The sequence below is a fragment of the Camellia sinensis genome, chromosome 3, assembly GCF_055761805.1.
Source record: "Camellia sinensis isolate YWXY chromosome 3, ASM5576180v1, whole genome shotgun sequence".
Lineage (NCBI taxonomy): Eukaryota > Viridiplantae > Streptophyta > Magnoliopsida > Ericales > Theaceae > Camellia > Camellia sinensis.
In genome coordinates, this window is record NC_138963.1 from 23,327,792 (window position 1) to 23,354,899 (window position 27,108).

The window sequence follows — 27,108 nt, forward strand, 5'->3', positions numbered from 1 at the left end:
CTGCTCTCTCTCTCTCACAGCTGGCTAAACACGTCTCTGCCTTACCCTTCCCACATACCCACATCTCCTCCCCATCTTCTCTCTTTATCTTTCTCTCCTCTCTGTTCTCACGTCTCCACCCCATTCCCTATTTATCTCTCTTCCTCTCTGTTCTTCTTCTTGAACAGAACCACCAAAATCACCTATCTCCCCATTTCCTCTTTATCTCTCTCTCCCTCTCTCTCGATCACCACCATCGCGGCCATAGACCACCTCTATTCCTGTCCTCCTCCCTCTCTCTGTTGTATTTTTTTTCCCCGAAATACATCTTCAATCTAGCTCCATTGTTCATCATTGTTATCTTTGTTGAAGTCGATTTGCCGCTGCTCATCATCACCACTCGCAAGGTTCCCTCTCTCCCACCCTCGATTGTTCCCTTCGCAAGGTAATTTTGGTCTCTCTCTGTTGTATTTCACATTCAGAGGAAATAGGTTCTGCTTTCGCTGCTGTTCAAATTTTGACAATTTTCTTCAGATCTAACTACAATTTGTATCCTGAACCACTTGATTCAACAGATCGAAATCACGATCTGCTCCAAAATTGAATTTTGAAATCGTGATTTCCCTTCAAATTGAAATTCTGTTTGAACACAATTTAAATTCTAAAATGAAATCGTCATTCTGAAATCGTGATTTCCCTACAATCGTGATTTCCCTGCAAATTGAATTCTGTTTGAACAATTCTGTTGGATTTGAATTTAACCTATCGATTTCAGGTGAGTATATTTTACTTGGATCAGTAGATTTGTTGATGTATGTTTTTGAATTGACTGAATTGTTCATGGGTGCTTCAGATCTAACAACAATTCTTATGCCGAACCACTCGATTCAACAGGTCGAAATCACGATTCGCTCAAAAAATTGTTCATTTTCCCCTTGATTTGGTACTTTAAGTATGTTTGTCTTTGTCTTCAATTGCATTATCTCCTACATTTATTTTCTCTGTAATGCTTTTTAATTTTTTATCTGCATTGGAAGGCTTCAATCGAAGTCAATTAAATTCTATTTGATGTGGATTTGAATTTCATTTGAAAGGAAATCACATTCTTGTGTGGTTGCTTTGAATTTAACCTATCAATTACGGGTGAGCATATTTTACTTGGATCAGTAGATTTGTTGATGTATATTTTTGAATTGACTGAGTTGTTTGTGTGTGCTGTGATTGTAGCATTTGTTTGATAGATCTTGAAAAATTGGCTCCCCAACGCCAGCAGCGCCACATGGATGGCCAGATGCAACAAAACAATGCTGCTGCGACAATTGCTCCGTATGATCACCCTGGCGGAGGGTCCCTGCGCAATGAGGGTCCCGGAAGCGATGCTGGAGATGCAGTCTTGGCACGCTGGCTCCAGTTCGTCGGGTTTGCAGCATTTGGCCTCACCTTTGGCATCTACCAAAATTGATCATCGCCTCCTACCTAAACTTCTCATGTACGTACCTTTACATTTCAAATTCATTGCTATGCCTGTTTGGTTATTCATTTTGTCGTTTTAATGGGAATGCAACAGTAACTTTTGTTGAAATATGAATTTTATGACTGCTTTTAGTTCTATACTCTATGATTGACGCTCCATAGTCCTATTTATGTTGATAAAGTCGTGCATGTTTCACTATATTTACGCTTCATAATGCATATTGAAACACAATGCAAGACTAATCTTTATTTATTTCTTATCATTTTTTTAATTTAAATTTTGATCGTACTACGTATCTCTGTTAAGTTTTCTTCAGATTCATTATGGTCAATTAAAATGGAAAATATAAATGTTAGTTTCCTTTCATTTGATTTGTAAATGTCGTCCAGGGAGCGACGGTGGAGATGCAGTCATGGCACGCTGGCTCCAGTCCGCCGGGTTGCAGTATCTGGCCTCACCCCTTAGCATCTACCGGAGTTGAACATCGCCTCCTATCTAACCTTCTCATGCAGGTACCTCTACATTTCAAATTCATTGATATGCATGTTTGGTTACTTCATTTTGTCTTTTTTTATGGGAATGTAACAGTAACTTTTGTCGAAATATATATTATATGACTACTTTTAGTTGTGTACTCTATGATTGATGCTCCGTAGTCCCATTTATGTTGATAAAGTAATGCATGTTTCACTATATTTACGTTTCATAATGCATATTGAAACACAATGCATGACTAATCTTTATTAATTTCTTATTATTTTTTTAATTTAAATTTTGATCCTACTACGTATCTCTGTTAAAGTTTTCCTTAGATTCATTATGGTCGATTAAAATGGAAAATATAACTATCAGTTTCCTTTCGTTTGATTTGTAAATGTCGTCCAAGGTTTCTTTTGACTATATGCCATCATTTGACTTTCTCCCTCCCTCTTTTGTTAGTTGTTCATATCTCTTTATTTCCTTTAACATTATATCCATAAGTCAGTGGAGTTTTGTTAGTTTTCTTTATAGATTTCTTTATTTTTGCTGTTGTTGTTGTTGAAATATATATAAAATTAAGATGAATCTTCCTTTCGAATTGTGCAAACCCTTCAGCTCCTCATCTATGTTGGACACACCCGTCTTTTATTGTTGTAATTTTCTTTTTTTCTTTTTTTTTGGGGTAGTTGTTATCTAGGGAATTAGTTTTAAGTATGAAAGATCTTTTCTCCTAAAATTAATGCACAATTTTTTGTTGAGCTGGAGTGTTGCAAAGAAATTATCAAGTCATGTAAGGCTGATATTTTTATTCTTAATGCGTTGTGCATGCGACAGAGGCATCGGAATTTGGTGAGGAGAATAGTTGTAAAGGCTCCATCAATAGAGGTAATCAAGATTCTATCCCTTTTTTTGCTTCTATTTTTTATTTTTTGTACATTTATGTTGTAAGTTGATGATTTAATCTTTTACTCCATTTCCATAGTTCAAAGACCAACTTCTTCATGTCACTTGGAATAATTGAAGTTTTGCAATAATTAAAATTCAAAATAATTGGTTTTACCACTATATAATTTCTATTACTACAATGTTCACCAAATGCTTGATAAATTTTTTCTCTATTCGATGTGTTTGATGTGTTTATTAATTCACAGGGAATGGAAGGTGAGGGAAGATTAATCGAATGATCAACCTTTTGGTTGAGGAAAAAGTTCTCCTTTGCTAAACTTTTGATTGGGGTGAGGAAAAGGTTCCCCTTTGCTTGACTGGGTTAAGTTTATGAACTTATCTATTTTTTGGATGATGTTCTCTTTGCTAATTATTTTTATTATTATTTCATGTTTTTGGGAAAGAGTAAAAAAATTAGCAGTTTTTTTGCTTTTTTTGTTTGCATTACTTCTAAATAGTTTGAATGCTCTCAATTGGATCTTAGTTGTGAGTCTATGAAATATTTCTTTTGAGATTGTGGTTTGAAGATTTTTGAAATGGATGCTCCTTGCATGGTGCTACCAAAGATATCCATAAAGGTTATCAAAAGAGCATTTTTCTTGGTCAGTAAATCTCTCTTTTTTTTTCCCTCTATATGGACGTGTCTTTGAAACATTTTTTTGATATATAGTAGTTTCCTGGGCGAACCCCACGTGTTTGGTTGCATAAAATATTTGCTACATAGATTAAAAAATAGAGAGGGTGTGTGGGTGTGGGATGGGGGGGAGTAGAGATAGAGGGAGGCAAAAGTGCAGATAAATGAATAAAATGGTGTGAGACAAATTGCTTCTTGAAAAGTTATCTACCTAAGTGCTGAATTCCATGTCTCTAAAAGACTGACATGCTTAAGTTTAGAAATTAAATATATTTGCTGAATGTGCTTGATGATGGAGGGAGTCATTTATAAACATTAGTGTTTGATAATGTGTTTAAGAGCTAAAATCTAATAATGTGTTTAGAACTTTCAATTAGTGCATGATAATTTTTGCTTTTGCAACTATTATAGATAGTGCTTGATCTTTTAAGATTGGTGTAATCCATAGACATATATGCTTGATTGGAGGGTTAGTTGATTGCCCAAAGAGGGGTGGTTTTGTTGATTAAGGTTTAGTTTCTATTTTTTTTACTTTCTATTTTTCTTTTTCTCTATAATTGGTTTATTAACTAAGCTTTACCAAGAGAGAAGTGTAATATGAAGAGTCTGACACTTAAGCTTAGGAAAGAGGAATGAGTGTTCTAACTAATTAATACTACAATATCACTGAGACTTGAGTGTAATATGTTCATGAGTTTGCTAATCATACATTTTATTTAACTAATTGATACAGTTTTCTTGCAACATTTTGGGCTTTGATATACTTTAATTTTGCACAATGGGGGTGAGTAGCAGTGCACGATTTTTCTTTCCATGCCTTTTTTTTAAAAAAAAAACATTATAGGAGAGATGGTTTGTTAATATTGCAATCACTGAGATTATATTCTTTTTTGAATTTTAGCCGAAGTTTAAATGAGACCAACCTCCTTAATTAAAACGAGAAAGATTGTGTCACGCCCTCAAAATAATAGCATTAACCCATCAATATAGACATGTATTGATATATAAAAGCCCCACTTTCTTCTATTCATCAGAGTTTCATTACTAAAAGTATTACATGTTAACAACAAAAGGAAATGCCCTAAAGGCTTATAGCTTTCCAAGTTAATACTTGGTTACAAAAAAAGATTGCCAACTCATTCACACATTAAGCTCTTGGCTTGAATATACATGTAATACATCAAAGAAATAAAATAACAAAAGTCCGCCTGCCTCTAGCCTCCTAAGCTACGTCCTTGGAGGTGGCATGCTACCTGTACCTGAAAATGATGTTCCCATATAGGGTGAGCCACAGCCCAGCAGAGATACACTAAACCAAATATGAACAATGACTAAAAGATTAGCAGTTGATAGATGGCTAACACTGATACTTTCCCTTATCACATTTTACGGTTTCATGACATACAAGTCCATGTTACAATCCATTTTCCAATTCCTTTCAAATTCTCAGTTTATAACCCTGGCTCAAAACCTGGCCAAACAACTCATATGAGACAATAACTCACATTAAGCACTTTCCCATTTCATCATAGATAAGCATACTAGCTATATCACACACACCAACAGATAAGCATACAAGCTATATCATCACTTTCACAGATATGCATAAGAGCACTATCACACTTCCAATGACAAGCATATGAGCTCTGTCAACACATTACTAGATAAGCATATGAGCTCTATCTATGGAGTCCATCCCCTATCTCCTCCCAACAACATCCGGTTTAGAGGTCCATCCCCTATCTTCCCCTAAACCGTGGAGTACATCCCCTATCTCCTCCAACACAACACAATGCATATAAACAATAATTATACACATCATCACACAATACATAAATTTAATGTATTCTTTCAACCGTCATGCTCAATGACCCATTCCAGTGATTAGTTTCAGTTTGCCTAATCATCATGCATTGTCTACAACAATCAAAACTATCCTCTACCGATAGCCCAAAGCAGTTATTTCTATGCAGAAAATAAATGCAACAATAGATATATAATCAACATTTCAACTAGGTGAGCGATAAATAATCCAACTACACCCTTTCATCCCATGTCTTTCCAAGTCAATTCCTCATTTCTCATAATTAACTATACAAATTAATTAACCAATGTAATTAGGGCATTTTCCATAATTAACATTACAACCCTTAGGTTCCATTTTCATTAATGTTTTAACATTAATTTTCACTTTTCCATACCAAACATGCATCTAGGTTTTATATATTTAAAACCCCATTTTTTGTAAATTTGCACAAAAGCCCCAAACTTTCACAAAATTACCAAACCAACCCCAACATCTCAAAATACTAAAATTTAAAAACAAAGCTCATAGTAAGGAGTAGGTTATCCCTACCTCGAAGTTAGAGCTTGGATGAAGAAGAGACCCAAAACCAAAGTGCTCCAAAGACCAAGATTCTTGGATCAAAACGACACCCTCGACGATCAACACAACTTTTACAAAGGCTGAAGATGAGGAACTCACCATAGCTAGATCAAAATCTAGAGAGAAGGTAAGATTTTAGAGAGAGGAGCTCTCAAAATGACTTTTAGAAAAAGTAGGAGAGAGAAAGGAAAGTAAAAAGTGATTTAAAATCACCCAGCGAATAACTCATATACGTATGGCCCGCTCGAGCGGAGAACACAACGCTCGAGCGCCAAGAACGAAAATCTGAACACGTTCGAGCGCAATAAGGCCCGCTCGAGTGCCAAGACACAAGAATAAAGCACTTCTGCTCGAGCGCGAAAACCAGTCCGCTCGAGCGTAGATTTCCATCTCCCAGAACTTATACCCAGAAAGTACTATCCGCTCAAGCGCCACCAAACCCGCTCGAGCGCTACCGCTTGAGCGTAAACAAACCCGCTCGAGCGTAAAAATCACATCTGCAGAAGTTTTGCAGGAACACGAAATACTGGAGGTGTGCAATCCCCGCTCGAGCGCAAGAAGACCCGCTCGAGCGGATTGCCTAAAAACTGGACAACAAGGAATTGAAACCAAGGCCTAACCAACCTGTAACAACCCTGCTCAAAACATCCTAAAACTCAATCAAGTGGAATTAAAGGACGGCAACAAGATAGATACCACTACCAACTTCACGGAATCGAGTCCGGAACACAACAGAACAATAAAAGGACAACCGGGATCGCTATAACCTCCCTCCCTTAAAGAATTTCGTCCCCGAAATTAAACACAAGTTTTTCAAAAACAGGTTTTCCCTATTTTCAACAATATTGCAACATAATATTAAACAACCCGACCCATTACTGGTCGATCCCATCTCTTTTCAAGAGGCAAAACACAACCTATATTACAAGTGCATTATCAATCATGCAATTTTCTCCCATTCCCAACCATTTTCAATACACATGGTTCACAGTTCATATCATAATTAATATACATGATACAACTCCAATTCTACAATATAGCCAACATATGCAATATCATAATCAACTCCCATATCAAGGTAAGTTCTACAACATACTTTCATTAAACCAAAACATTACCGATGTTTTACAACTTAAGACATATATAAAGCTCTTAAGTCCAAAAACATTACAAAATTCAAATACAATATTACTCATCAACAAACAAGTCCGGATATTTCTCGCGGACCGCCAACTCACGTTCCCAAGTAGCTTCCTCCACTCCGTGATGTTTCCACAAAACCTTCACCAAAGGGATGGTCTTGCCACGCAGGACTTGATCCCGCCTATCCAAGACCCGAACCGGTCTCTCCTCATACGAGGCATCCTCGTCTACCTCTAAGTCGGTCCAATCCAACACGTGGGATGGATCCAGCTCATACTTCCGAAGCATACTAACATGAAAGACGTCATGCACTCCGGACAACTGCGGCGGCAAGGCCAAACGATAGGCAACCTCGCCAATCCTCTCAAGGATCTCGAAAGGACCAATAAATCGAGGGGACAACTTCCCACTCTTCCCAAACCTCATTAAACCTCGCCTAGGTGATATTTTCAAGAAGACATGATCACCTACCTCGAACGCCAAAGGCCTCCTCCTACGGTCGGCATAACTCTTTTGGCGACTCTAGGCTGTAACAAGCCTCCTATGGATAAGAACAACTTTCTCCATCGTCTCTCTAACCAACTCCGGACCCAACAAAGGCGCATCACCCACCTCGGCCCAACACACTGGAGACCTACATGGTCGGCCGTACAAGGCCTCAAACGGTGCCATACCGATACTAGACTGAAAGCTGTTGTTGTAGGCAAACGCCACTAATGGCAAGTGCCTCTCCCACGTCCCACTAAAATCAAGGACACAACCCCGAAGCATATCTTCAAGGATCTGAATAGTACGCTCGGACTGCCCGTCAGTCTGAGGATGATAAGCCGTACTAAAGGTCAACTTAGTACCCAAGGCACTCTGCAAACTCTGCCACAACCTAGCAGTAAAACGAGGATCTCTATCTGAGACGATCGTCACTGGGACCCCGTGCAATCTCACTACGTTCCGAATATACAAGTCGGCGAGATGATCTACCGAATCTCTCACGCGCATGGGAATGAAGTGCGCCGACTTAGTCAACCGGTCTACAACCACCCAAATAGCATCACTACCCCGCTGAGTCCTCGGAAGACCTACAACAAAGTCCATAGTGACATGCTCCCACTTCCACTCAGCAATAGGCAAGGGTTGCAACAAACCCGCTGGCCTCTGATGCTCGGCCTTCACTTGCTGGCAAGTAAGGCACTTAGATACGAAAACTGCCACATCTCTCTTCATACCCCGCCACCAGAACTGGCGACCCAAATCCCGATACATCTTAGTACCTCTCGGATGCACCGCAAGACGTGAATGATGGAACTCTCGGAGTACTTCCTCTCGACAAGACTCCGGCACACACAGACGGTCTCGGTATCTCACACTCAGGTTGGGATACACCGTCAAACCCTTCTCAGCCTTCCCACTGGAGATCTTCTCTCGGAAGGACTCTACCTCAAGGTCACCTCTCTGTGCCTCTAATACTCTAGTCAGAAGTGTAGGCTGCGCAACAACAGAGAACAAGGCCACAGCCTCAATAGATTCGCCCAAATGCAAATCAAACTCGCCAAGTGCACCCAACATCTCCCATTCTCGGATGGCTATACAAGCTACATCACTAATGGATTTCCTACTAAGGGCATCGGCCACAACATTGGCCTTCCCCGGATGATAGTGTAACTCAAAATCATAGTCCTCAATGAACTCCATCCATCTCCTCTGCCTCAAATTCAAGTCTCTTTGTGTAAACAGATACTTCAAACTCTTGTGGTCCGAGAACACCTCAAACCTCTCACCATAAAGGTAGTGCCTCCAAATCTTCAAGGCAAAGATCACTGCTGCTAACTCTAGGTCGTGTGTAGGGTAATTCTTCTCGTGAACTTTCAACTGACGTGAGCTATAAGATACCACTTTCCCCTCTTGCATCAACACACAACCCAAACCCTCTCGTGAGGCATCACAATAAACCGCGTAACCCGACCCTCTCTCCGGAATAATCGAGACCGGAGTAGTGGTCAATCTAACCTTCAGCTCTTGGAACGACTTTTCACAAGTCTCACTCCACACAAATTTGACTCCCTTCCGAGTCAATCTAGTCAACGACGAAGCTAGCCTGGAGAAATCTTTCACAAATCGACGGTAATACCCAGCTAATCCCAGAAAACTGCGGATCTCAAACACACTCTTAGGCTGTGCCCAATCTTGCACTGCCTCAACCTTGGATGTATCAACGGACACCCTTTCCCCGGATACCACGTGGCCTAAGAATTTGACTTCCCTCAGCCAGAACTCACACTTCCCAAACTTGGCATACAGCCTATGGGCTCTAAGCAACTCAAGCACCACTCTCAAGTGTTCCTCGTGCTCCTCCTCTGAAGGTGAATAAATCAGGATGTCGTCCACGAAAATGACTACAAAACAGTCTAAGAATTCCCGGAAGATCCGGTTCATCAAGTCCCTAAAGACTGCCGGTGCATTGGTGAGCCCAAACGGCATCACCAGAAACTCATAATGGCCATACCGCGTATGGAATGCCGTCTTAGGAATATCCTCCTCCCTGACCCTCAACTGGTGGTACCCCGATCTCAAGTCTATCTTAGAGAAACAACGGGAACCTTTCAACTGGTCAAACAAATCATCTATACGGGGCATAGGGTACTTATTCTTGACCGTAGCCCAATTCAACTTCCGGTAGTTGATACACAATCTCAAGGCACCATCTTTCTTTTTAGTAAAGAGGGCCGGTGCTCCCCATGGCGAAACACTAGGGCGAACAAAACCCCTATCTAGCAATTCCTGAAGTTGAACTTTCAACTCAACCAACTCTGCTAGAGCAAAACGGTAAGGTGCCATAGAAATCGGCGCCGTGCCGGGCACTAGATCAATAGAGAACTCTATCTTTCGGTGAGGTGGAAAATCCACAAGGTCTTCGGGAAAGACATCCAAATACTCACAAACCACCCTCGGCAACACAAGCTGGGTCTCACCACACTCACCACTCTCAAAGCTAGCAAGTAGACCACTAAGCTCACTCCGCCCTCGCGAATCATACCCCGGTGGCAAAACACTACCAACCCGGTCTCCCAAGAAATAAAACCACTCCCTGCTCAAGGTACATAACGTAACCCTCTGGCGGTAGCAATCAATAACAGCCCGGTATGACGATAGCCAGTTCATACCCAAAATAACATCAAAACCCTTCATGGGCATAACGACAAAGGGAAAAGGAAGCCTATGGTCGGCGACCTCTATATCACAACCTCTAACACCTTGTTTCAAGATCAACTCACCACCAATAGGCGATACCACACAAATAGGAGATGCTAACTGTGCTAACTCCAACTCCAAAACAGATGCAAATGCAGCGGATACAAAAGAATGAGATGCACCCGTGTCAATCAACACACTAGCAACCGAGTTGCAAAACAGAAAAGTACCTCTCACTACTGATGGAGCCGGTACTAGATCCTACGCGGTAACAGCATACACGGGCCTTGTAGGCCCCTGATCCACCTGCTCACCCCTCGGAGCATATGACTGCTGCACTGACTGGGATGACGAAGCTCCCGGATTGGCCCTCGAGGCCTGCACAGACTGAGCTGGCTGATAAGTCTGCGTCTGCCTAGAACCAGACGCTCCCGAAGTAGCACTCAACTGCGGGCAATACCTCTTCAGGTGCCCAGGCTGACCACACTAATAGCAAGACAAGGGCTGGCCCCTGCCCTGACTCTGGCCCTGAGGTCTAGCTGAAGAGGAAGCAGCTCGCTGACCCCCTCCTTTCTGCGGGCAAACCGAAGACTTGTGACCCAGCTGGCCACACGCAAAACAAGTCAAGCCTCCCTGGCTGCCTCTCCCCGAGCCTGCACTCGGCACTGGAAAGGTCGATCTAGCAACTCCACCCTGAGACTGCTGAGGGTTATAACCCCTCTGTCTCCTGCCATCACCCTAACCCTCCTGGCCTCGCTTGGAGCCTCTATGTTTCTCCTCGTCTTCCTCCGGCATCATAAGCTCCATATGAGCTGCAGCATCCACTAAATGTTTATACTCTCGGATGTAAGACCCACCAACCCTCAACTTGAGGCCCCGCCTCAACTTCCATTCAAACTCATAGCAACGGCGTTCTTCGGACGCCACCAACTCAGGTGCAAACCTGGACAAACTAGTAAAAGTGGCCTCAAACTCTGCCACAGACAAACCCTGCTGGTTGAGCCGTCTAAACTGATCCCTCAGCTTCTCCCTAGCCACTGCAGATAAGAACCTCTCCTGGAAAGCATTTACAAACGCCTCCCAAGTACCACCAACACGAGCCTTCTCTTACTTCCACCATTGACCCGCATCTCCCTTCAACTGGAAGGATGCCAAGGTCACTTTCAAAGCTCCGTCCTCGATGCCAAGCATCTCGAACGTCTTACTCATCTGTTCTAACCACTCGTCAGCCTTCAGTGGTTCCTTCGGATCCCCAACAAACTCGTCCGGATTAGATCGGAAGAACTCCCTCTTCAAGAAAGAAGGCCCTGCCTCAGCTGCCTGATTCCCTGCTCTGAGAATACCCAAAGCTCCTGCTATCTCTCGTGCCAAGGCACTCATAGCCTGCTGACCCGCTGGCTCGGCCACATTGGCCTGACCAACTCCCTCCTGCACTGCCGGAATATCATCCGGTAAAGGTGCTTCCTGCCTCGCAGGCCTACCACGCCTAGCACCTCTTCCTCGCCCTGACATCCTAATAAAGGTAATACAGAACGTTAGCACATTCACAATTGTGCCAAAACTAAACACTCACGTCCTTATGCATGGACAACTGTAATTCATTCCACATAAGCACATAAACACATAAGCACTTACGAATTTCATTTTCGGATAATGATAGTCCCGAGGCGTTACTAGAGTTCCGGTTAGAAACAGCATTGATCAAGTGCCTTTCCAACAAGACCCACAGAAACCCAAGGATCCAATCAACATTCTAGAAATTAAATCCCATACCCACATAGTCACATAAGCATGTTATCAATTAAGCACATAGCATATGACACTACATCTAAGTCTCTATCAAGCGAGACAAACCCATTGTGATACTGATCACTTCCCACGTACCCAAAGTATTCGAACCCGGTACGCTCTGATACCAAGTTGTCACGCCCTCAAAATAATAGCATTAACCCATCAATATAGACATGCATTGATATATAAAAGCTCCACTTTCTTCTATTCATCAAAGTTTCATTACCAAAAGTATTACATGTTAACAACAAAAGCAAATGCCCTAAAGGCTTACAGCTTTCCAAGTTAACACTTGGTTACAAAAAAAGAGTGCCAACTCATTCACACATTAAGCTCTTGGCTTGAATATACATGTAATACATCAAAGAAATAAAATAACAAAAGTCCGCCTGCCTCTAGCCTCCTAAGCTACGTCCTTGGAGGTGGCATGCTACATGTACCTGAAAATGATGTTCCCATATAGGGTGAGCCACAGCCCAGCAGAGATACACTAAACCAAATATGAACAATGACTAAAAGATTAGCAGTTGATAGATGGCTAACACTGATACTTTCCCTTATCACATTTTACGGTTTCATGACAAACAAGTTCATGTTACAATCTATTTTCCAATTCCTTTCAAATTCTAAGTTTATAACCCTGGCTCAGAACCTGGCCAAAGAACTCATATGAGACAATAACTCACATTAAGCACCTTCCCATTTCATCATAGATAAGCATACTAGCTATATCACACACACCAACAGATAAGCATACAAGCTATATCATCACTTTCACAGATATGCATAAGAGCACTATCACACTTCCAATGACAAGCATATGAGCTCTGTCAACACATTACTAGATAAGCATATGAGCTCTATCTATGGAGTCCATCCCCTATCTCCTCCCAACAACATCCGGTTTAGAGGTCCATCCCCTATCTTCCCCTAAACCGTGGAGTACATCCCCTATCTCCTCCAACACAACACAATGCATATAAACAATAATTATACACATCATCACACAATACATAAATTTAATGTATTCTTTCAACCGTCATGCTCAATGACCCATTCCAGTGATTAGTTTCAGTTTGCCTAATCATCATGCATTGTCTACAACAATCAAAACTATCCTCCACCGATAGCCCAAAGCAGTTATTTCTATGCAGAAAATAAATGCAACAATAGATATATAATCAACATTTCAACTAGGTGAGCGATAAATAATCCAACTACACCATTTCATCCCATGTCTTTCCAAGTCAATTCCTCATTTCTCATAATTAACTATACAAATTAATTAACCAATGTAATTAGGGCATTTTCCATAATTAACATTACAACCCTTAGGTTCCATTTTCATTAATGTTTTAACATTAATTTTCACTTTTCCATGCCAAACATGCATCTAGGTTTTATATATTTAAAACCCCATTTTTTGTAAATTTACACAAAAGTCCCAAACTTTCACAAAATTACCAAACCAACCCCAACATCTCAAAATACTAAAATTTAAAGACAAAGCTCATAGTAAGGAGTAGGTTATCCCTACCTCGAAGTTAGAGCTTGGATGGAGAAGAGACCCAAAACCAAAGTGCTCCAAAGACCAAGATTCTCGGATCAAAACGACGCCCTCGACGATCAACACAACTTTTACAAAGGCCGAAGATGACGAACTCACCCTAGCTAGATCAAAATCTAGAGAGAAGGCAAGATTTTAGAGAGAGGAGCTCTCAAAATGGCTTTTAGAAAAAGTAGGAGAGAGAAAGGAAAGTAAAAAGTGATTTAAAATCACCCAGCGAAAAACTCATATACGTATGGCCCGCTCGAGCGGAGAACACAACGCTCAAGCGCCAAGAACGAAAATCTGAACACGCTCGAGCGCAATAAGGCCCGCTCGAGTGCCAAGACACAAGAATAAAGCACTTCCACTCGAGCGCGAAAACTAGTCCGCTCGAGCGTAGATTTCCATCTCCCAGAACTTATACCCAGAAAGTACTACCCGCTCGAGCGCCGCCAAACTCGCTCGAGCGTAAAAATCACATCTGCAGAAGTTTTGCAGGAACACAAAATACTGGAGGTGTGCAATCCCCACTCGAGCGCAAGAAGACCCGCTCGAGCGGATCGCCTAAAAACTGGACAACAAGGAATTGAAACCAAGGCCTAACCAACCTGTAACAACCCTGCTCAAAACATCCTAAAACTCAATCAAGTGGAATTAAAGGACGGCAACCAAATAGATACCACTACCAACTTCACGGAACCGAGTCCGGAACACAACAGAACAGTAAAGGGACAACCGGGATCGCTATAGATTGATAGCTTGGATAAGAATAACAGTGATACTATAAGAAAAGAACAAATTTTTTCCGAAATTATTTTGTGAATAAATTTTTCATGTACTACATAAAAGATTGGACAGGAGAAGATTAATCCCAACATTATTTCCACCGTGCCTTTAGGCATGGGCATACACTAGTATATATATATATATATTTTAACTCATAACCAAACATGTTTCATTTTCAAAACTTATTTAAAATTCTCATAACTCAAAACACAACTTTAGACACTCAAATTTTACGTGCCTTGATCGCGGTTTGATTAATCAAGAAAAAAAAAAATCTTGATGGGCCAAAATTAAGATTGTCAAAATTTTTAAATAGATGTGAGTCCAACTAAAATTGTGAATCTTAACCCATTTAAAATTACATTTTCACACCAAAAGAAGAGTGAACATATTTTGACAATTGAGTTAATCCAAAAGTGTAGGGGCCATGAAGATATTTTGTCAATATTTTGTGGAATAATTCAAATTTAAATGCAAATATGTCCATAAAAATAAAAACATAATTTGCTATTTTCTTAGAAATTAAAATCAATTTTGGAGTTTCCAAAATTAACCATTCTCTCCTAAGCCTATAAATAAAGGCTTTTACTATGTGGATGATGAGGCATTGTTTTTGGCTAATGGTCTTGCAAACTCCCAAATGATCTCAAGATGCTCGAGCGAGGCCTTCTTTGTTGCTTCTCCGCTCGAGCGGGGGTTTTGGCACTCGAGCAGAAATATCCATCTCCCAGTATTTTCCTCTGCAGTGTTTGATGCTTGAGCGGGCGTTTCGACGCTCGAGCGTGAGTTTGTGTGTGACGCTCGAGCGGGGAGTTTTACGCACGAGCGGGGACCTAGTTCTGCAAAAGTTCTGGAAGCGTGTATCCGGCGCTCGAGCGAGGGTTTGGACGCTCGAGCGTGAGTCTGTGTCTGACGCTCGAGCGGGGAGTTCCACGCTCGAGCGGGGAGATGTGTATATCACTCCGAGATTTAGCTTTTTTATCACTTTTTCAACTCCATTTCTCTCACTTACTTTTCAAAACAGCCATTGGAGAGCTTCTCTCACTAAAACCTCCACTTCTCTCTAGGGTTTGATCTAGTTAGAGTAATCTCTCATCCTTTGGCCTTTGTAAAAAGTGTGTTAATCGTCGAGGGCTACTTTTTGATCAGAGAATTTTGGGATTTGGAGCATCTTCGTTTTCTTCATCTCCTTCGTTGGGTTTCATCTTTTGAGGTAGGGATTCCTACTCATCTTCATGGATTTTAACCTAAATGTTGGGCTTTTGTATAAATGATTTGGTTTTGGGATGTTAGGGTTTGAGATGTATAATGTTGAAAAAGGGGTTTTGCTTATTTGGCTCATACGTAAGTTGTAAGCCCATAGGGCATTTACTTTTGATGTCAACATGTAATACTTTTTGTAAGAATACTCTGATGTTTGTAATATAATATCTCCTTTCAGTATCTTGAATGTATAATATTATGGGTTTATCTTGAATAAGAAAAATCACAACACACAGTCATCATTTTTCTTTTAATTATCTAATAAAGGTATAAATCTCTATATTTCAGTCATACAATATTTTATTACATGATTAATTTAGAATATCACATAAATAATATTACATAATTTTTTAAAATTACTAAATAATTACCCTATGATTATGGTTTTTCTACCAAACTATATGTTAGGATTGAAATTTCAGCACTTCTTTAAAAGAGAAAAAGAGAAAGAAAAAGTAGCATTATATAATGAATGTAAATCATCATGATAGTTTACACGAATCTACATTACTTGTTACCTCTTTTCTCTTCTCTATCCTATTGGATCTTATTTGATTCTTATGATGATTTTTGTGACATGAATAATTTTATAAATTAACAAAATTTAAAGAGACAAAAAAGAAACATGTGATATTTGTTTTGTTTACCCATCAAATGATATGAAATTAAGCTTAAGAGGTTGTTTGGGAGACTGATAAAATAAAATAAAATCAAAAATAAAAAAATCATTAAAAAAGTTTTAAAAAATCATGTAAAAAAGTTAAAGATTCATTTCTTCCTTTTTGTACTTTTTTTAAAAACTCAAAAAATTATTCTCAAACACTTTATTTTTTTCACCTCATAATTTAACAAAATTACTAAAAAAACCATTTCCTTAACAAGCCCTAAGTATAAATGCATATATTTATTTTTTTCACTCCGATAAGAGCGTCTCAAACTTTTACTTAGATTTTCCATCAAATTTAAATTTGTTAAAATACGCACACTTTTGTTGCCCCAACCATGGCATCAAACCCATATCAAATGAAAGAAAAATAAAAAATTTCATCAAATTGAGAGAGGCTTCATCGTTCATCAAATTTTTACAGATAGTCGTTACTTTTGCAGAGACTTCACCGTACACAGGATGACCGGCCGATTGTCCTCCCGATCAACTGATTGTTTGATGAAAATTTACATAAGTCGGACGACCTCTTGGTCAACCAGTTGTTTGATAAAAATTTAAAAATTAGCATTGGAACACATAGTATCATATGAAACTTTTCATTAATTTTTTATTCAAATTTAATATTAAATTTTTTTTGAATAAGCGTTAGAGATACTCTAATAGCTGTCTAATTGTCTAGCACATGATCTGGGTGCCCATTATGAAAATTATTCAAATTATGGAAATTATTCAAATATTATTCAAATTATTCATATTTTAAATAATTCAAATTATTCAAATTGTGGAAATTAGGATAGACTCCGCGGATCACTCCTCCCTCCATATTGTAAATAATTCAAATTATGAAAATTATGAAAATTATTCATATTGTAAATTATTCAACTTATGAAAATAAGCATATTACCACTACCACCTTTTAAAACACACACCAGTTTTTGCAACCATATACATTCTCTCTCTCTCTCTCTCTCTCTCTCTCTCTCTCTCTCTCTCTCACAGACCGAGTCACAAAATAAGGAAATTATGGAAATAAGTGTTAGGTTTTATTTCTTGGCAATCCCGTTTGACAAAACTCCTTTGAGTTGTAATTTTATTCGCATTTTTATTTCAGTGAGGCTATAAGTTGTTAGATGCGAATCCAACCCGAATCAAACCTTTCAGAGAAGTTTGTGATGCTAATGCTTTCAAGATTGCCACTTCGCGGATTATGACGGGGATCGAGCTGCCCGGTCAGCACGCTGGGGTCTAGGGGCAGCGTCCCTTGGCGGGTCCGGGGCAGCGCCACGGCGTGGTCGAGGGGTAGCGCCCCCGAAGCAAAATGCAAAACTGCATTCCAAGTTGCCTGTCCGCTCAAGCGGACATTCCCCCGCTCGAGCGGAGAATCCCTGGTTCCAGAAGTTTTGGTTGCCTGTAAAAGTACTGAGCTGTGTGATTTCGCGCTCGAGCGGGTTCTCTAGCGCTCGAGCGGACCTCTGTTATATCACACGCATATTTTACTGAAGTCGCTCGAGCGGGAGGTTGGGCGCTCGAGCGGAGATCGCGGGACAGATTCTATAAATTTGCGTGTTGGGTCTGATTTTAGGATTACTACTCCAGATCTTCTTTTTGAGTTCTAAGATTTATATCTGGGGATACTTTATGAGTTTTCTTTGACGTTTTGATTGAGTATTCAACTCATGTTTTAAAGAGTATACATCAAAGGTTTTGTTTATTCTACAAAAGAGAGAGTTGTTCTTCGGTGGATTCTGAAGAATTCGAGCCTGAAGCTTTGGTCGATTCCGGGGTGGCTCATCGTAAAGACAATTCCGAGGTGAAGACGGGTTGGAAGAGGCACATAGAGGTTGGTTCAATTAGGCGTAGATTCGCTAGGTAATTGAGAGTATACCTGTGTAATTCCTTTAAATCTTCTTAGTGGATTGTTTTGTGGCTGTTGCCCGTGGTTTTTTAATCACAGTTGGAGGTGTCCAATTGTGATTTTTTTCACGTTAAAATCGTTGTGTTGATTTGTCTTGATTGTTTGATTAGGATTGTTATATACTGCTTAAAATTGTTACATAATCACAAATCAATATCTAGGGAATTTCTAGATTTTTCAATAAGTATATTAGGATATATTGCTTTTTGGACATTAGGAAGGAAGGAATGAAACTTCTGAAAAATCTAGAAATCTCTTAGATGTTGATTTGTGATTATGTATCAATTTTAAGCAGTATATAACAATCCCAATCAAAAAATCAAGACAAATCGACACAACGATTTTACGTGAAAAAACCACAATTGGACACCTCCAATTGTGATAAAAAAAAAAACCACGGGCAACAGCCACAAAACAATCCACTAAGAAGATATAAAGGAATTACATAGGTATACTCTCAATTACCTAGCGAATCCACGCCCGAATTGAACTAACCTCTATGTGTCTCTTCCAACCCTGTCTTCATCTCGGAATTGTCTTGACAATGAGCCACTCCGGAATCCACCAAAGCAAAAGGCTCGAATTCCTCAAAATCCACCGAAGAACAACTTTCTCTTTTGTGTAGAATAAACAAACAAACCTTTGATGTATGCTTCTTAAACCATGAGTTGAATACTCAATGAAAACATCAAAGAAAACTAGCAAAAAATCCCCAGATATAAACCTTAGAATCCAAAAAGAAGATCTGGAGGACTTGTCCAAGTTTTGGGAGAAAAACCAACTACTTATAGAAATCCAAAGTAATCCTAGTTTTGGAAGAAAACCAATTCCTTATAGAAATTCAAGAATCTGTGTTCGCGCGGTCCGCTCGAGCGTGGTAATTCTCGCTCAAGCGGAGGCTTCAAAATTGTGTGATTCATATAGGCTTCACGCTCGAGCGGAAGTTTCCAGGCTCGAGCGAAGAATCACACCATCCAGAACTTTTTTAGGCGAAGCAGAAACGCTGTGAGCTTGCAATCCCCCTCGAGCGTCCCTTGTCCCGCTTGAGCGGGACGACCAAAATTGGAAAATCTGGAAAACTTGATCCTATTACAACCTCGGTTTTGATCCATGAAAATTAACAAAGGCACGATTCGGGTTGGATTCGCATCTAAACACTCATAGCCTCACTGAAATAAAAATGCGAAAACAAATACAACTGAAAGGAGTTTTGTCAAACGGGGTTGCCAAGAATAAAACCTAACAATCTCCCCCTTTGGCAATGTCATGACAAAACACACCTAACAAATAAAATCCTAATCACCCCAACCCATTACAGCCAACAAAAGCCAACTTCTTTCTCAAGGTCATGATCTGCAAAACAGTTATTAGTGCCACAATCTCCAAAACAACTATTAGTCCCACAAGAGTATATGAAAAAGCAATAGACATATGACACGATTATCTTGAAACATGAGATGGAAAACATGAATAGATGAAAACTAAGACTCATGAAAAACAACTCTCAAACAACAAAAGCGAGATCATAAACCAACCCAAGTCAAGATGAACCAAACTCCCCCTCACTAAAAGCAACCACAAACACTGAAAAACAGTGAACAAGAAGAAAACGACAAAAATAATATGGTGGAGCAAGCAAGAAATTTCAGATTAGTACCTTAAAACACACAAGACTATCCAAGAAGCACAATTACTAGTAAACACAATGTGCACAGTCTGTAGAAGATTCTTCATGAAAGAAAGTGATGCATTATGTGAAAAGCATAGATCCCATGAGAAAGGTGTGTGTGCGACTCTTGGAGTTCGACAAACACTAGATTCAAATCCTAGTAGTGATATGAAAGCTGGACCTCTGACAAGAGAATCTGAGCACAACTATGGAAAGTCAAACCACTAGAAATCAAGGGGTATTTGGTGAGTAAAGGCGGAGGCTCCCCCTCAATCAATGAATCCTTTATTTTTTCCATTTTTTTTTTCTTTTCTTTCTTTTGCACATCCTCTTTTTTTTTTTCTTTCTTTTGCACATTTTTTCTTTCTTTTGTACATATGTTCTTTATTTTGCACACTCATTGGCGGCTGACACGCTCAAGAGTATGGAAACCGAATCAGAGAAGCATGGATATAATAAGGATGGCTTGGTTGGTGACTCTGAGGTAGCCTTTTCCTCATGGTCGGACTACAAAGAATAGAGAGGAAATCCGTAGAGATGCAAAAAGATGGAAGGTGGTTATGAGACTCAACATCACCCATGATATGCTAGTATAAGTCAATTCCTCTAGAAACACAAAAGATCAATGACGGAAGCCCATTAAAAAAAATAATCACTAAGACGGAAGACTCCAACATTTGCTAATCCAAGAGTGTGTATAGAATGAGACATACTAATCAAAAAACTCACACTAAAAAATGAGTAATGACCATAGAAAGCACACATATATTAACATGAAATGGATATTCTCATCAATTCCAATATGCACCAAGGGCATCTTAAAAATTTCAAGCTTGCAAAACCATACTAAGAAAATCTTTTTGGTTTTTTTTTTTCAAAAATAAAGCAAGACAAAAAAATGAACAAGCACACATGTAATAACAAAAACGAACACACAGAAACCCAAAAACTAAAATGACAAAACAAATTAACACAAGTCAAGTTTTCTCACCCAAACTGCTTTAGTACGAACAAAGTTGTGAGTATTGCGGTTCTTGGGTGGTGTCTTGACATTGTGGTTCCCTTCCCTTTCAATGAGGACCTATCTCGACATGGTTTCCAACTTCTTATTTCTAGGTCTAGGCAAATCTCCTATGCAACTTATAACAATAAGGGCGAATATGACCATGCATACCACAATGATGACAAATAAAAACAGGGTGTACCTTCTTTTCTTTTACCTTACCAACTTTAGGAAGTTTGAGAAATCCATCCTTATGTTGAAATTTTTGTTCTTCCTTTCCTTGAGTTCTTGTATCATGAGATATAGATGCACTATGTTTTTGCTTTTTGTTAGCACCAAACCCAATGCCACTCTTGTCAGAACAAATTTGTTGAGACCCAATGATATTGTCCAAAGACTTTGAACCTTTGTTCCAAAGACCAATGGTAACCATAGCACACTTGAGTTCTTCCTCTTTCTTGATCATTAGTTCTTCCAAAGCAACTTCAGACTTCTCGAGAGTTTCAATTTTTTCTTCATATGCTGCATAGATTTGTTGTAGCTCATTCCTCTCTGTCTCACAAGTCAAGAGTTTTGCACAAAGAGCTTGTCGATCATTAGCTATCTTGATGGCATCAATCCTAGCCTCGGAAATCTCCTCCTTTAGTTTGACATTCTCACTTTCATATGCTGTGAGTTTCATAGTGAGTTTGTCATTCAATTTGGATAACTTAAGAGACTCATTATACAACTTTTTATAAGCTTGCTCAAGCTCTTCATCCTCACTCTCCGAGGATTCATCATCAGTGGCATTCTCAACCGACCTCTTCGGATACTCTGCTCGTCCTTCAGTTTCGGAAGCCACCATGAAAGCAAGGAATTGTTTATGTCCCTCTTCGCCTTGATCTTCGTTGTCACTTTCATCTTCATCAGATTCTGATTCATCATCCCAAGTGATAGTGAGGGCTTTCTTCTTCCTCAAACGAGTAGGGCATGCTGAAGCAAAGTGGCCAAATCCTTGGCATTCATAGCATTGGACTCTTTCAGAGTTCCCTTGTATCTTTCCTTTCTCCTTCTTGGCTATAGAATTAATTTTGAGTTTATCTTTGCCTTTAGATTTATGAGTATGAGTAGATTCCAAAAGATTAGGATTCTTTTTCAAAAAAGATTTTTTAAATTGTTTAACAAAAGTAGCCGTAATCTTGGAATCTATCTCACAATCCTCATCAGAATCTTCTCCAACTCTATGAGCACTACTAAAAGCAATATCTTTTTGTTTCTTTTTGAAATTCCTATGTGTCTCATAAGTTTGGAGATTTCCAACTAACTGATCTAGCTTGAGGTTGTCAACATCTTGAGCCTCCTCAATAGCCGTAACTTTTGGTTGGAACCGATCGGGCAAGGATCTCAAAATTTTCCCCACAATTTTGGATTCTGGTATTTTTTTCACCTAAATTGCAGCTGGAATTTACAATGACACTGAACTTCGCATAAAATTCATCAAAGGTCTCACTATCTTTCATTGAAAGGTTTTCGAAATTAGACGTAAGCCTTTGAAGTTTTAAGCGTTTAACAGAAGGAGTGCCCTCATGAATAGTTTGTAAGATATCCCAAGCCTCTTTTGCGACTTCACAATTGCAAATTCGACTAAACTCTTCAGGTGTGACAGCGCAAAAAAGAAAATTGATAGCTTTACTATTTCAGCTACTATTTTGGTAATCAATTGTGTCCCACTTTTCATTTGGTTTGGGAAAAGTTACACCATCAATGGTAATTGTTGGTTCGGTCTACCTATTCATGACAAATTGTCAAACTTTTTCATCTATAGATTTCAAAAATGATCTCATCCGAGCTTTCCAAAAAAAATAATTGGATCCGTCAAGTGGGGGTGGTCAAACCATAGAATTTCCCTCACGAATTGAATCCATTATCACAAATCAAACAAGATCTCCCTCAAAAGTTTTAAAAAACAAACGAGCAACCCGCTCTGATACCAATTGAAAAATCTAGAAATCCCCAAGATGTTGATTTGTGATTCTGTATCAATTTTAAGCAGTATATAACAATCTCAATCAAACAATCAAGACAAATCGATACAACGATTTTACATGGAAAAATCATAATTGGACACCTCCAATTGTGATAAAAAAAAATCACAGGCAACAATCACAAAACAATCCACTAAGAAGATAAAAAGGAATTACACAGGTATACTGTTAATTACCTAGCAAATCCACGCCCGAATTGAACTAACCTCTATGAGTCTCTTCCAATCCCGTCTTCACCTCGGAATTGTAAGAAACATACCATATACTACTGATGAGAGAAAGGGAGACAGAGAGAATGTATATGATTAGATAACTGGTTCACCATAATGTAGCACACTTGACCTCAATGCTAATATCCGATAGTATTTTTAATAGACTCTTTTAAAAAGTTTGTTGATTATTATAATTAATCTCATCATATTTACTTTCTTGAACAAGTTAACTATTATAATAGTTTTCCTAGCAAAATTTTTTTAAGTTAGTTACGTTAGAGAACTCCAGAGTTCTTTAAGCTGTTTATACAAATAGATAAGTAAAATAAAGATTAACATTATAGACAGAAAAAAATAAAATAATAAATAACTAAGCAAAATAAAGTATGTATTTTTTTTTTATACTTTAACTAATAAATTTTTTTAAATAACATTAAAATTGCTCTGATGTGAGAAATTTTAAAAGCGGAGTGCTATGAGCACGTGGTAATTGTGAATTTACAGTAGAAGTAGTGATTTCACAAAGAAAAATGTTTGGGAGTACTAATTAGTGCTCCCACTAATTAGGTGGCAGTGAGTCCTGTCATTAATGATGTAATGTTTTGGTCTTGGAGTTATATATATTTTTTTTTACTTTTTTAATGTATTAATACTATTAATATTTTTAATGGGATGAATCATTATTGTTTCACAAAACCTCTCTAGATTTTTTTTTATTGTTTTGATAAAATCTTCCTTTTTTTTTTTTTTTCAATTGGATTACACGTGGAATCACCACCACTTCAAACTTTACATAGAGAAAGTACACATTTTAAAACTTCTATATTGGCTTGACATTTTTATATAATATTAGATTACCTATAGAGCTAACGAAATGACATAATGGTAGGCAAAACAGTGGCATCAATGCAGCCTTGTGGCTAAACAATTTCTAATTTCTTCCGCACAGGATATCATTGGATGATGAAAAGTGTATTAATTAAATGAATGAAAACCATTTAATCATCAAACTAAATTTAAAAAAAAAAAAAGAAAAAGAAAAAAGAAAAAGTGAAGTGGCTTGTCTGGATGAAACATTTCGTGTACCAATCATAATATTTGAATTCCAATTTACTACCATTACTGAACACCTCTTGTTACAGCACTCTTCACTACTTTTATTGTTGCAACCCCTTCCTTCTCCCTAGCCCAGTCGTTGGTCTTGTTTTGGTAACATTATTTTTTAATTTAAAAATTAAAAAATTATTATAAAAAAATTAAAAAATTAATAATTTATACAAAAAAATCAAAAATTTCTTTTTTCTCTCAATTTTTTACACATCTTTTCATAAAAAATAAAAAAGTCATCATAAACATATTAGTTTTTTTTAAAATCATATTTTAGCCAAAATAATCAAAGAGTTACTAAAAAAACTTGTTTCCAAACGAGGCCTAAGAGCTTAAATGTCTTTTTTAAATTTTTATAATTTTATTTTAAATCAAAAATTAGTTTTTAGTACGTTACATCTAATAATTTAGATGTAAAAGGTCATTTTTTACATCTTCAAAATTAAAATTTTATAAGTTTTGTACGGGGAAGAAATAATTCTCCTCGTATAATCCTGTTGACCAAGTCCACGCTCCTCCGTACGACGTCGCTTTATCACCTGAAAACACAAACGTGAGCTAGCCGGCGGGTGTGTGCCGGAAACCTCTCCGATGCCTAAGTCAGAAAACTTGACAAATAGACAAAGTTCTATGTTCTCAGAAAAGATTGTGTTCAATTACCCCCCCAAGGTGATGCTTGTGAGCTTTTATAAGTTTCCCGTGGCACAATCCTGGTAGGACTTGTATTTCTCCATGCAGAGTCCTCCTAGGATTCATACTCCAAAGGATAATGCTTATCCTTTTACACCCTCCCCCACTGCTTAAACCAAGTGGGATGGTTTTCTCCATGGCCGAACTTCCATGTGACCGAAGTAAAATTGGCTATGCCGAACCACAAAGTAGGCCGTACTAACAGTAGTTTGGTTCTTCTTTATGCTACACCATATCTCGATTCTCTCATACACGAACCGTGGTGTGTTTGGACCAATCTACTGAATAGCAACATTCCGACCGACCTACCACGAATTCATCATGACCGGACTACCTTTTTGAGACCGGACTAACTCAGGCTGTCCAAACCGGAGCAGCTTTACAATTCCTTAGCCGAAGTAACTTCATCTCTTTTGACCGAAGTAAGTCAACATCTCCTTAGAACCGGAGTAAATCTATCATTCTTGAACCGGAGTAAATTTAACTGCTAGGGCCGGAGTAACTTTTATCTCTCTTGGGCCGGAGTAACATTTCGGCCTTTTTACCCCGTCTTGGCATTTTGGGCCAAAATGCCTATCTCGTAGCTCGGCCCAATTTTTACCAAAAATTACCCTCTCAATTGCCCCTTAATTCCATCTGCATAGTATGATTGGGATTACCAGTCTATCAGCCGAGCTGGTGTTCTTTTAGCCTTTCCAGCCGAGCTAAAAAATTAGTTTAGCTTCTCCAACCGAGCTACTTTCACTCTGGCCTCGCTTTGTCCGGTAAAAAAAAAACGTCTCTTCACTCACGACTGTAACGCTTCCCTTTCCAGTGACACGTGGCGGGCTCTGATTGGCTGGGAGCAGCTGTCACGCCGCCCTCATAGTACGAAATTTTTGAACAGTTCCCGCCCTTTCTCTCTCCTTCCACAAAACGATCATTCTGCCTTTGAACCATTCACCTTCTTCTCTCTCTGTGCCTCTGCTTCTCCAGCCTCTGAGCCTCCTGAGTCTGTGTTCTTCGTTGGTGCCGTTGCTCCCGCCCTCTGCTTCATCTTTTCCTGGTAAGCAATCCTTTTTCCTTTCCTTTGTTTTGCTTTCATATTCTGTTTTCCACGCTCTGCTTGCTTTTGCAAAACATTTTTCTTCCAGCTCTATTTTACTTTAGTACTTTCATGGAAAAATCCGTAAAGCCCATGAGTATATGTCATATACCCTAGAGAAAACTCGATTTTGATCCAGAATCACGTCCCAACCGAACTAGGATACTGTTTGTGTTTATGTATGTAGATAGATGCAAAAAATAACCGAACTAGAACTTGTAGGAATATCAGTAGTTTCTTCTGAACCACTCTAGCCAAGATAAGATCACCGAACAAGCTTGCACATACCGAACTAGGTACTTCGGTCTATAACCGAGCTAAGCTTTTGGGGCCAAGCCGGCTTTCTTAGTTCTTAAACCGAACTCAGAAAGCCGCCCCTAGAGGCTTAACCGAAGTAACTCTATTCACACTGCAACCGATTTAGGCCTTGGGGCTAAACCAGCTTTCTTAGTTTTTTAGACCGAACTCAGAAAGCTGCCCCTAGACGTTAACCCGGTCTATCGAGCAAACTGCTCAAACCGAGCTACCAAGACCTTTTGATGAACCGAGACAGAACCAGATTTTTGAGGCCGAAGTAGGGCTTTTATACCTTGCTTTTAAATTGTAGCACGGTCCGTTGATCAGTGCTTTAACCCCCTCTGTTTTTTACTTTGCAGACTTAGGTTACCCAGGCACCCCTGCGTGCACTCAACCGAGCTACTGAGCACGATTTTTGTACCGACATAAATTATAAGTAAATTATTCACCAGATGGGTAAGTATAGGTATCTAGTTGAGACCCCTGGTGGCATGGCTGAATTTAGGAAAGATTACCAAATTCCTGACGACGTCCATCTGACGTTGGCCGAAAAAGATGTTACTCCCTGGGACAATGAAGGCTTCGTCCCTTTTACCCTTCAATCCATAATAGAAACCGGACTACGGTTTCCTGTCCAACCGCTAATCTGCGAATTTCTTAGGCAGACTAGATTATGCCCCACCCAACTGTCCACCAATACATATCGTATTATAATGGGAATAGCCGCATTAAACCACCAAACCGGACTAAACCTTGGTCTGACCGAAATCTTTCATCAATACTCCATTGGCTCAAAGAATGCTGGGTGGGTCTATTACCTT

General features: G+C 39.1%; 1 protein-coding gene and 1 long non-coding RNA gene across 5 annotated transcripts in view; both read left to right on the forward strand.

The window, feature by feature from the left end:
* The window catches only part of LOC114290570 (high mobility group B protein 6), a 98,110-nt gene that overhangs the window by 46,845 nt on the left and 24,157 nt on the right, over positions 1–27,108 (forward strand).
* On the forward strand, positions 39–3,489 carry LOC114289922 (uncharacterized). 4 transcript variants are annotated; one of them, XR_014363558.1, is made up of 6 exons: positions 59–754; positions 833–931; positions 1,207–1,468; positions 1,843–1,965; positions 2,768–2,818; positions 3,085–3,489. It is a non-coding gene; the product is annotated as an uncharacterized LOC114289922 (long non-coding RNA). The 4 variants fall into 4 exon arrangements; XR_014363559.1 differs by having other exon boundaries at positions 59–424; XR_014363557.1 differs by lacking the exon at positions 833–931 and having other exon boundaries at positions 39–424.